Consider the following 10,436-nt stretch of genomic DNA (forward strand, 5'->3'; position numbering starts at 1 on the left):
ACTAGGTTGTTACAAAATTCAGCACACAGACTTATGTTTACCGGACTAGTACATTCAACAAGGTTTCGTAAGTTATAGTGGTTTATTACCTCCATAACAGAAGCACAAGAAACTAGAAAGAACGATCTATCTATACATTTAGTTCTAATGACCATATAGATGGTTGACTCAAACTTGACTCTAAGTTCATTTGTGGGAAACCTAGGGTCAGTACTAGCGTTAGAGGGCCCAGCACCAGTATTTGTTCGTTTCCTTCTGTTATGTAAAAGAGATATTCTAAGTGAAAATATCAAGACAAATTTAAAGAATTTTTAGACAAGGAAAAAAGGATTTACCGAGGAGCCATCGTAAAATATAGAACTGATGACCTCGGTTGAGTCGCAGCAGCGTCTTCACCGCAAGAAAATTTAATTTTAGAGCACTCTCACACTGAGGTTCGGATAGAACCTTGGTAAGAGTGAAAGGTTTGGGGCAAGTGTTGGGGGCGCCTGCTGGCCCCTATTTATAGGGAGCTCCGGGCGCCCGGGGTTGATTTTGGGCGGGGCGCCCGGATCCCCTCCCGGGCATCCCCGAAGGGAATACTAGGGGGGCCTGCCCCTGGTTTTAATGGTTTTTAAAGTTAATTTTTAAAATAGTTTTTTTTTAAAGTTAATTTAATAATTTTAAAAGGGTTTTTAAAGTTAATTTAATTTTTAAAATAATTTTTAAAGTTGATTTAATTTTTAAAATAATTTTTAAAGTTGATTTAATTTTTAAAATAAGTTTTAAAGTTGATTTAATTTTTAAAATAGTTTTTAAAGTTAATTAAAATTTTAAAATAATTTTTAAGGTTAATTTAATTTTTAAAATAATTTTTAAGGTTAATTTAATTTTTAAAATAATTTTTAAAGTTAATTTAATTTTTAAAATAATTTTTAAAGTTAATTTAATTATTTTTAAAATAGTTTTTTTAAAGTTAATTTAATTTTAAAATTTTTAAAGTTTAATTTAATTTTAAAATAATTTTTAAAGTTTAAGGAAATTTAGTTTTAATTCGAAATTTAATTTAAATTTGAAATTCAAATTTTAATTTTAATTTAATTTGATTTGAAATTCACAATTTAATTTTGATTTCATTTGAAATTTGAGATTTAATTTGAAATTTAAAATTTAATTTTAATTTTGATCCTTAGTCATCTCACCCGATTTAAGTTTTCATTCAGGGAATCCTATAATTTTGTGAGATGGATTGGATTTTAATTATGAAGTTTGGTTTAACTTGTGTTAGATTCAGATTTAGCTTTGGTCTCTACAAATAGGCATTCTTCGGATAAACTTCTAAGCTTGGTGAGTCACATGGACGTCATTAGAAGTAACCAACCTTTCGAGGTTTTCCGAATAGTCCTATCCATGGAGCTTAGTACTAAATCTTGGTCTAACTAGTTAGGATCCATTTAAGGGTAGCTTCGGTCAGTTCCACTTGGCCAAATGCACCAGATCGAAACCATATCTTTCTAGACATGCGATGCCCAAGCTTCCCTAACGTACTATCATCCAAAAACTTCACTAATACCATGATTCAAGTTAAACTTGGTCTCTTTTTAACTAATCCTAATTACCCTGCCGGGTTAGTTTGTTTAGGTTACCCTGTCGGGTAAGTTAGTTTTGAAGGTGCCAGCTATTCTGGAGCCTCCCCTGAATTATTGACCTTTTATTTAAATTTTCATTTTAGGTTTGTGTTGATTTCTTTTATAATTATAATTAACTTGGTGATAATTTATATTTTGTTGAGTTTTTGATTTCTTTGACTTGTATTTTGTTTATAATATATTTTTTCTTTAGGTATGTAATATTGATTCATTCCTACTTGCGTGGTCAAACACGCTTTCGGAACCCAAGCTTGATTAGTTGATTTGTATTGGGTTATTAATGACTTAAAGGTTTTATTTGAGTTCGACTTGTATCCAAGTCCGGTTTTATTATAACATGCTTTTTGATTGTTCAGGATTAAGTCTAGATTTTTTGATCTTGTAGTGAATTTTTCTAGTATTTCTTTTAGGTTATTAATTTTTGATTTTAATGATGAATTCTCTTCAAGTATTAGATCTTGAGTTGGATTTAAATTTTTTATTTGTTCCTTGAGGCCTTGATTTTCCTCAAGGAGTGATTTGTTTTCATTTTCTATTTTAATTAACTTACTATTTAAGAAGGAAATAATTTTAAAAAACTTTTTGTTTAAATTAAAATATACCTCATCCGGGCCTTCGGAAATGAGTACGGACTCGTGGCTTGATTCGGGTTCAGACCCGTCTTCATCTTCCGACTCGTCTTCCGTTTCAGCTTCGCGGGCCATCAGCACGAGATGGCTCTGGTGTTTCTGCTCTTCTTCCTCCGATTCGTCCGAGGAGTCATCCCACGTTGCTTTGAGGGTATTCTTTTTGGTTGGCTTCGGTTTGTCGAACTTCAGTCTTGGACATTCGTTCTTGTAGTGCCCCTTTTTATTGCATCCGAAGCACGTTACGTTCTTTTGTTCCGAGGGAGAACTGATCTTTTGAAGGTCCTTCTTGCTGAAGCTTCTTTTTCTCCTGGTGAACATTTTTCTTACCAGGTTCACCAGGTGTTCTTCGTCTTCGGTATTTTGATCAGAATCTTCTTCAGATTCAGGCTTGTTCTTCTTTTCTTTGGATGAGCCTGCAAATAAAGCAATACCTTTCTCGGCTCCAGCATTAGTTTGTTCATGTAATTCTAACTCACAGAAAAGCTCGTCTAATTTTAACTTAGATAGATTTTTCGAAATTTTGTAGGCATCTACAATTGATGCCCACAAGCTATTACGAGGAAAGACATTTAGTGCGTACCTTATTAAATCTCTGTTTTCCATCTGGTGGCCTATCGCGTGGAGTCCGTTGAGGGCGTCCTTGATTCTTGCATGCAGTTGACTTGCCGTTTCCCCTTCCTACATTTTTATATTAAATATTTTATTTAAAAGTAGGTCTCTTTTTGTTACCTTTGCGTCGCTCGTTCCTTCGTGCAACTCGATCAGTTTGTCCCACAATTCTTTAGCATTCTGATGCGGTTCGACGTGATTCAGCTCTTCTCGTGTTAGGCCGCAATGTAGTGTGTTGATTGCCTTGTTTTCTGTTGATGCCTTTTTCCTCATGTCCGGAGTCCACTGTTCCGGGTCTAGTGGATTTCCGGAGTTGTCAACTGGAGTTCGGTACGCCTTTATAACGCTGAACCATTGATCGTAGTCTGTCTTTAGGTACACCTCCATTTTTTTCTTCCAATACGAGAAGTCATCCCCGTTGAATAGGGGAGGACGTACTATGCTAAAGCCTTCTAGTTGAGACATCCTGCACACAAGTAAACAACGAAAAAAATATTCCAAGACTTGGTCTTGGATTAGTAGTGTGGGAAAAAAATAATAGCTGTATCTAAATTGGTGTTGCACTAATTTAGACTTAATTGCAACGAGAAGAAAAATTCCTAAATTAATACTATTAACTTAGAATTAAGTGTAAAGCAAAAAAAAAAAGGAAAATATTTTCACCCCCTGTCTGATTGGTGGTTGCACCAAATCAGAGCGGTACCTACTCTGATACCACTTGTTGGATCGTGAAACGTCGATTGAGGGGGGGGGGTGAATATCGATTCGAAAAACCAGCGTTAATAAGAGTTAAGCACAGCGGAATAATAAAAACTGAGACAAACTGAACACGGTGTTTTTTTACTTCGTTCGGAGCCTGTGACGACTCCTACTCGAAGGCCCGTACTCCGTAAGTACTTTCGTTGGGCAATCACTAGCAGTTCGAAAATGATTACACTTTAATAGTACAGAAATGCTAGAAAAATAAAGAAAAGTACTGACAAGAATTAAAGAAAAAGAAAGGAGCGTATTGTCAGATCTTTGTTAGCGTCGCTGGAGCGCAGAGCAGTAGAGCAAGCAGTAGAAGACTTTCTTTCTGATGATGTCTTGAAGCTCCCCTCTGACCCTTCTTTTATATGAAGCTCGGGGCGCCCCGGATCCCTTCCGGGTGCCCTGGTGGGACGTGGCAGGTCCAACCATCAAGCTCCACGTGGCGACGCACGAGTTTGGATAAAACTTACCTCCGGGCGCCCGGATCCCTTCCGGGCGCCCGGACCTCCTATTTCCAGGAACAACTTCTCCTGCAAAATAGAGTTAGTCCGAGGCAAATATATATCCTGTAAAACAGATTGTTAGCACAGTTAAAGTTCAACAAATTAATAAAAAGAGTATGACTTAGATTCCGTCTTTCCGAGACCGGAATCTAGTCACGATCTCGACTTAGATATCCGAAATGGATCTAAGCCGGATCGACGCCTATCCCTTCCCGGGAACGCGTCCTCGCAGTCACTCCCCTCCAGTGACTTACCTCACTTACCTGCCAGACGTCCGGTCAGCCCGTCGACCCGTCTGGACTTCGTGCCAGACATCCGGTCAGCCCGTCGACCTATCTGGACTTCGTGCCCAAGCGTCCGGTCAGCCCGTCGACCCGCTTGGACTTCGTGCCAGACATCCGGTCAGCCCGTCGACATGTCTGGACTTCTCCTGCACACTTGATCAAAGTGTCAGACAACAACAATCTAACTTAACCTGATTTGTCATTCATCAAAACTTGGGTTAAATCGTTAGTGCTAACCGCACCAACAATATGTGCATATGCTAGTAGAAATGACAACTTATCTAACTCCAATTGACTTGGCTGAACTTGAACATTTCGAAAAAGGCAACAAAAACTTGAAGACGATTGAGAATTATATTTTGTTGATAACAAAATGTAAGTGCTAGAAAACAACTTAAAGAGGTAAATCTTATGAACCCAGCTGAATTCATGCCACCACATCTACCATATCACGACCATCAATGATTGTTCAATATCTAGAAAGTTCTATGAGAACTATGGATTATGATATGACTATCCTCCCATAATAGAAATAACTCATACAAATAATTGTTGGTGCAACCTTAGGTCAAGGTTGACCTGGTTGACCCGACTCGAGTTGACGTGACTCGAGTTGTATTTTGATGTTTGACTTGGGGAGATTGTCGGTGCAACCTTAGGTCAAGGTTGACCTAGTTGTGTTGCATGTTGATGTTTGACACTCGTGAGAGAGTTCTATTCTTAATGTGGGACAAGAATAGATGTTTGGGAGATTATTGGTGCAACCGTAGGTCAGGGTTGACCTGGTTGACCTGATTCGGGAAAAGTCCAAGTATGGAGACTTGGCACGGAAAAGTCCAAGTAGGGAGCTTGGCACTGGAAAAGTCCAAGTATGGAGACTTGGCACGGAAAATTCCAAGCAGGGAGCTTGGCGCGCGAAAAGTCCAAGTATGGAGACTTGGCACTAGAAAAGTCCAAGTATGGAGACTTGGCACTGGAAAAGTCTAAGTATGGAGACTTGGCACGGGGAAAGTCCTGGTGAGTGAAGCCAGGGAAAGTCCTTGAGTGGATGTTAGGCAGTTGAAAGTCCCGTGAGTGAAGCCGGTAGTGGGAAAGTCCTAACTGGATGTTAGGCGGTGTGGAAATCGTGAGTGAAGCGGTGGAAAGTCCCGTGAGTAAAGCTGCAAGGAAAATCCAGATGGATCGGGGATGATCGGACTTGGTGTTGGAAAGTCCAAGTAGGTCAAAGGATTGACCGGACACTGGGTGGAGTTCTAGCAGTCAAGGAGTGACCGGATGCTAGGGATGAAGTACCAATAGGTCAAGGTTGACCGGATATTGGTTTGAAGTCTTGGGACTTGGTTTGGGCAAAACCAAGCTCGGATCGATCACCGACCGATCCGGTGATACCTGTTTGCTCGATCGGTCGGTGACCGATCGATACGAAACTCTGTTATCGATCGGTGACCGATCGCCAGTTAACAGAGGCGAAAGAGGCAGGTGATCGGTCCACGCATCGATCAGTTATGTCCCGATGCGGGGACCGATCGAGACGGCGTCGGAAGCACGCCAGTTGGGATCGGTCGTGGACCGATCCGGTGCTGATCGGTCCACGCCGATCGTAGTACGAAGGTTCGTGTACTAACCGATGGGACCGATCGGCCTGATCGGTCCGTAGACCGATCAGGTTTCAACGCAACGGCTAGTTTCTTCGCCGCCTTCTTCGCAGGTATAAGGGGTCGAGGGCTGCTGCTGCGCGATAACTTCTTCCTCTTCTCTTCAGCTGCTCTGGTGCTTGAGCTTTGTTGAGCTCTTCTTCGCAAGCTTCGCGTGAGCTTCTCGACTAGGATATCCTGCTGTTGTAGGTGTTCTGAGGAGCTGCTGCTTCAACGAAATCCAGTCGGCGAGGAGGCAAGAAAACCTGTGTTTTTACATTCATTGTTCTTGTCTTCTTGTATTTCTTATTGTATTCCTTTCTTGCTGTTGCAAGAATATTGTGGCGAGGTTTCTCCACCCACAAGGAGTATATTGTATTAGCCGGTTTTCCGGGGACTCATCCACCGACGGATTGATAGGCTTCGTCCACCTTACGGACACGCCGAGGAGTAGGAGTTTCATCTCCGAACCTCGTTACATCCTTGTGTTAAGGTTTGGTATTCTTCCTTTCGTTTCTATTTGTATTTTCCGCTGCGCTAACAAATTGTAGAAAGAAACGAGCGATTTGGGGCGGCTATTCACACCCTCCCTCTCTAGCCGTACGAAGAGATCCTAACAAGTGGTATCAGAGCGAGGCCGCTCTTCGACGGATCAACACCCGTGGGAGCAAAGCTAGAGAATGGATCTCTATGGAGAAGATGTCACCATTCCACCTTTCTACGAATGCGGCGACTTCGCGTATTGGAAGGTAAGGATGAAGTATTTTCTTATGACTAACATAATGAATTGGTTTTGTGTACAAGAAGGTTTTACTCCTCCGGTGGATGAAGAAGGAAAACCACTTGAGAAGAAGGAGTGGACAAGAGAACAAATTCACAAATCCGAAATCAACGAAGAGGTAACGAGAATAATTGAATTTTCATTGCCTACTAACATTTTGTGTAAGATAGGATACAACAATGCCAAGGAGTTGTGGAACAACTTGGCCAAGTACTATGAGGAGAGCTCCACCTCAAGCCATGAAGAGGAGCCTAGTGAGCCAAGTAGCTCACATCATGGAGGGAGCGAATTGGAAGTTGAGGGCTACTCAATATCCAAGGAAGAAGAGGAGGAGAGTTCCTCTTGTTCAAGTTCGGAGCAAGAAGAAGAAGTTTCCACCTCCGGAAGGGTTGAAGAAGAAAGCTCACACCCATCCCCAAACCTAGGTAACTCAAGCATCTCAATTTCAAATAAGTTACATATAATATGCTTTGAGTGTAGGGAGTGTGGACATTACAAGAGCAAATGTCCAAAGAGAGTTAGGAAGACTCCACCGGCACCAAAGGTCAAGGAAGCCAAAGTCCCAACACGCAAAGGCAAGAAGCACATGGTGTGCTTTCAATGCAAGCAACGGGGACACTATAGGAGCCAATGTCCGAAGAGGAGACCTCACAAGGACAAGGGATGCACATCGATAGGGGGAGCTAAGGCAAACCCTAAGGTAACCTCTAAGGTTCATTATTGCAATTCTAATAAAACTCATGCTAGTAGTTTTGTTGCAATTGTTAATAATGATAAGCATGTTAACTTTAGGAACCAATACATGTGCTTAGGAGCTAAACATGTTAGCCTAGATAGGGATACTACTAGGAATGCTAACCCTAGGATTAACACTTCTAAGGTTAAGAAAAACCTAGGTAGAAACCCTAAATCAACTAGACATATGCCTAGGAATACCTCAAGGAAGAGTGATAAATCAAAAATTGAGGTATTAGAAAAGGAGAATCAAGTCTTGAGGTCAAGGCTTGATACCCTAGAAAAGACCCTTAAAAGTTTAGAGAAGTCAACTCTAGGGCCTAAGGGTCAAAAGTCCAAGGACAAGAAAGGTTTGAGTCACAAACCTAAGTCCCAAATGGTCAAGCCCACATATCATGATGTTTCATTCGATTATGGAACAAAACCTAGGGCTAGGAAGACCACCACCAAGGTCACAAGGGGAGTCACCCCTAGAGTTGATCTTGATGAGTCCCAAATGACCAAGGTTTCAAAGCCTAAGAGGGTCATTAGGAGGGTTGCTAGGGAAGTTATCCCTAGTGAATATTTAGTGAACCCAATGAGCTCTAATAGGTATTGGGTTCCTAGGAGCATCTTCTCTACCCCATAGATGGGTTAGAGAGTGTCAACTCCGATTAGAAGGGTAGTTAACCCAACTTTGAGGAAATTGACACTCAAGGAGCATTTTTAAGGTTTTGATAACCTTTGAAAATGAAAAAGAATTATTATTTACTCCTTAAAGAGTAAATTGTGCCATATTTGAAAAATATCGATTTCAATCTTATTTGGCACAATTTAAGAAAACCTAGAGAAATACCATAATTGGGATTTTGGTTTTCTCTAAGGGATATATGGGCAATCTAGGGTTAGATTCTAAGTTAGCTAAGACTAAGGATACTTAGATAGGGAATTTAGGCATTTTATTTGTGCTAACTTCCCATGATTGGTTGCCATATGCCATGCCATGACATCATACTTATTTTATTATCATTTGAAATGTCATGATAATGCTTAGGTTATCTATATGTCATGTGTTAGTTTCGTTTCAAACTTTATGCCATGACATCATGACATTGGCACATGTTTTCATTTATGTTATTAATTTATGCCATGTCATCATCTCTTGCATTAAGAATCAATGAAAGTGATTTAAGGATAAAAACACATTTTGGTATTGAGATCAAAGTATAGTTTAGAAAATGCATGAGAACTTAGCCCATATCTCACATCAAATTGACTTGAATGTGGTTTGATACACCTTAGATGTGTGTGAGATATTAGGATCATGAGTTAGGATCAAGGTACATAGTTTTTGTACCTAGATGAGCCTAATTCAAGAAAAGGAGGATCATAGGGAAAGCTTGTGTACAAGTCATGTACATATAGCCCTAAGATTGTGGTCCCAAATTAAAGGGTTTGAAATCATTTCAAAATTGTTTTGAAAAACCTTGATGAAGCTTTCCTAGTGATAGCATTCATCATTGAACATTGTGATACAAAGTTGACTTAACCTTGAATTATTTCAAAGTTTTTGAATTTTGTATCAAGATTTGAAAATGGAAGTTATTCTCATAGAAAACTATTTTTCCATGATAGCATATGTTATGAGGAATGTATCCTCAAAATTTCACATTTTTTCGAATTTTCTGGATTTTTTTAGGAGTTTCTGAATTTCCGGGAAGGGAAATCAGAAATCTCTGATTTCAGAGTGTGGATCGGTCACCGGACCGATCCAGGGAAGTTCTGATCGGTCTGGTGACCGATCAGTGACGATCCAGTGCGATCAGTGAAGCGTGGATCGGTCTGGGGACCGATCCAGGGGGATTCTGATCGGTCTGGGGACCGATCAGTGCGTGCCAGTTTCTGATTTTTCAGCTGTTGGTCTGAAATTTCAGCTGGAAGTTGGGTTTTGTGGATTTCTAAGGTTTGGAACTCTCAAAGACATTGTTGGTGCAATGGTCAAGGGGGAGTTGACCTCTAGGGGGAGTCTTACCTAATTGTCAAGAGGAGTTGACTTTTAGGGGAGTTTGTACTCCTTAAGATTCTTGACGATTAGTGATATGGGATTATCACTAAGTTGATTGTTGAGTTTAGTATCAAGGGGGGAAATTAAGAGTTTCAATGAAAGGTATGGGACTTTCATTAGGAAGAAACTCTTGACCTTGATACTCTCCTTTGTCTTTTTGATGTGTGTCAAAAAGGGGAGAGTATTCATTGGAGAATTATTGGAGAACCCAAGTTAGGTTATCGGGTTAACCTAAGCTAAGGAAAGAATGTCAAGGAATGTTCAAGGAAGAACATTGGAATTCTTTTTGATGTGTGTCAAAAAGGGGGAGAATTATTGGAGAGCCCAAGTTAGGTTATTGGGTTAACCTAAGGGGAGAATGTCCAGAGAATGTTCAAGGAAAGAACATTAGACATTGGAAGATGATTGAAAACCTAAGTTAGGTTATCGGGTTAACCTAACTTGATTATGGTTTTGTCAAACATCAAAAAGGGGGAGATTGTTGGTGCAACCTTAGGTCAAGGTTGACCTGGTTGACCCGACTCGAGTTGACGTGACTCGAGTTGTATTTTGATATTTGACTTGGGGAGATTGTCGGTGCAACCTTAGGTCAAGGTTGACCTAGTTGTGTTGCATGTTGATGTTTGACACTCGTGAGAGAGTTCTATTCTTAATGTGGGACAAGAATAGATGTTTGGGAGATTATTGGTGCAACCGTAGGTCAGGGTTGACCTGGTTGACCTGATTCGGGAAAAGTCCAAGTATGGAGACTTGGCACGGAAAAGTCCAAGTTGGGAGCTTGGCACTGGAAAAGTCCAAGTATGGAGACTTGGCACGGAAAACCAGGTGAGTGAAGTCAG

Source organism: Zingiber officinale, chromosome 5A, assembly GCF_018446385.1.
Source record: "Zingiber officinale cultivar Zhangliang chromosome 5A, Zo_v1.1, whole genome shotgun sequence".
Classification (NCBI taxonomy): domain Eukaryota; kingdom Viridiplantae; phylum Streptophyta; class Magnoliopsida; order Zingiberales; family Zingiberaceae; genus Zingiber; species Zingiber officinale.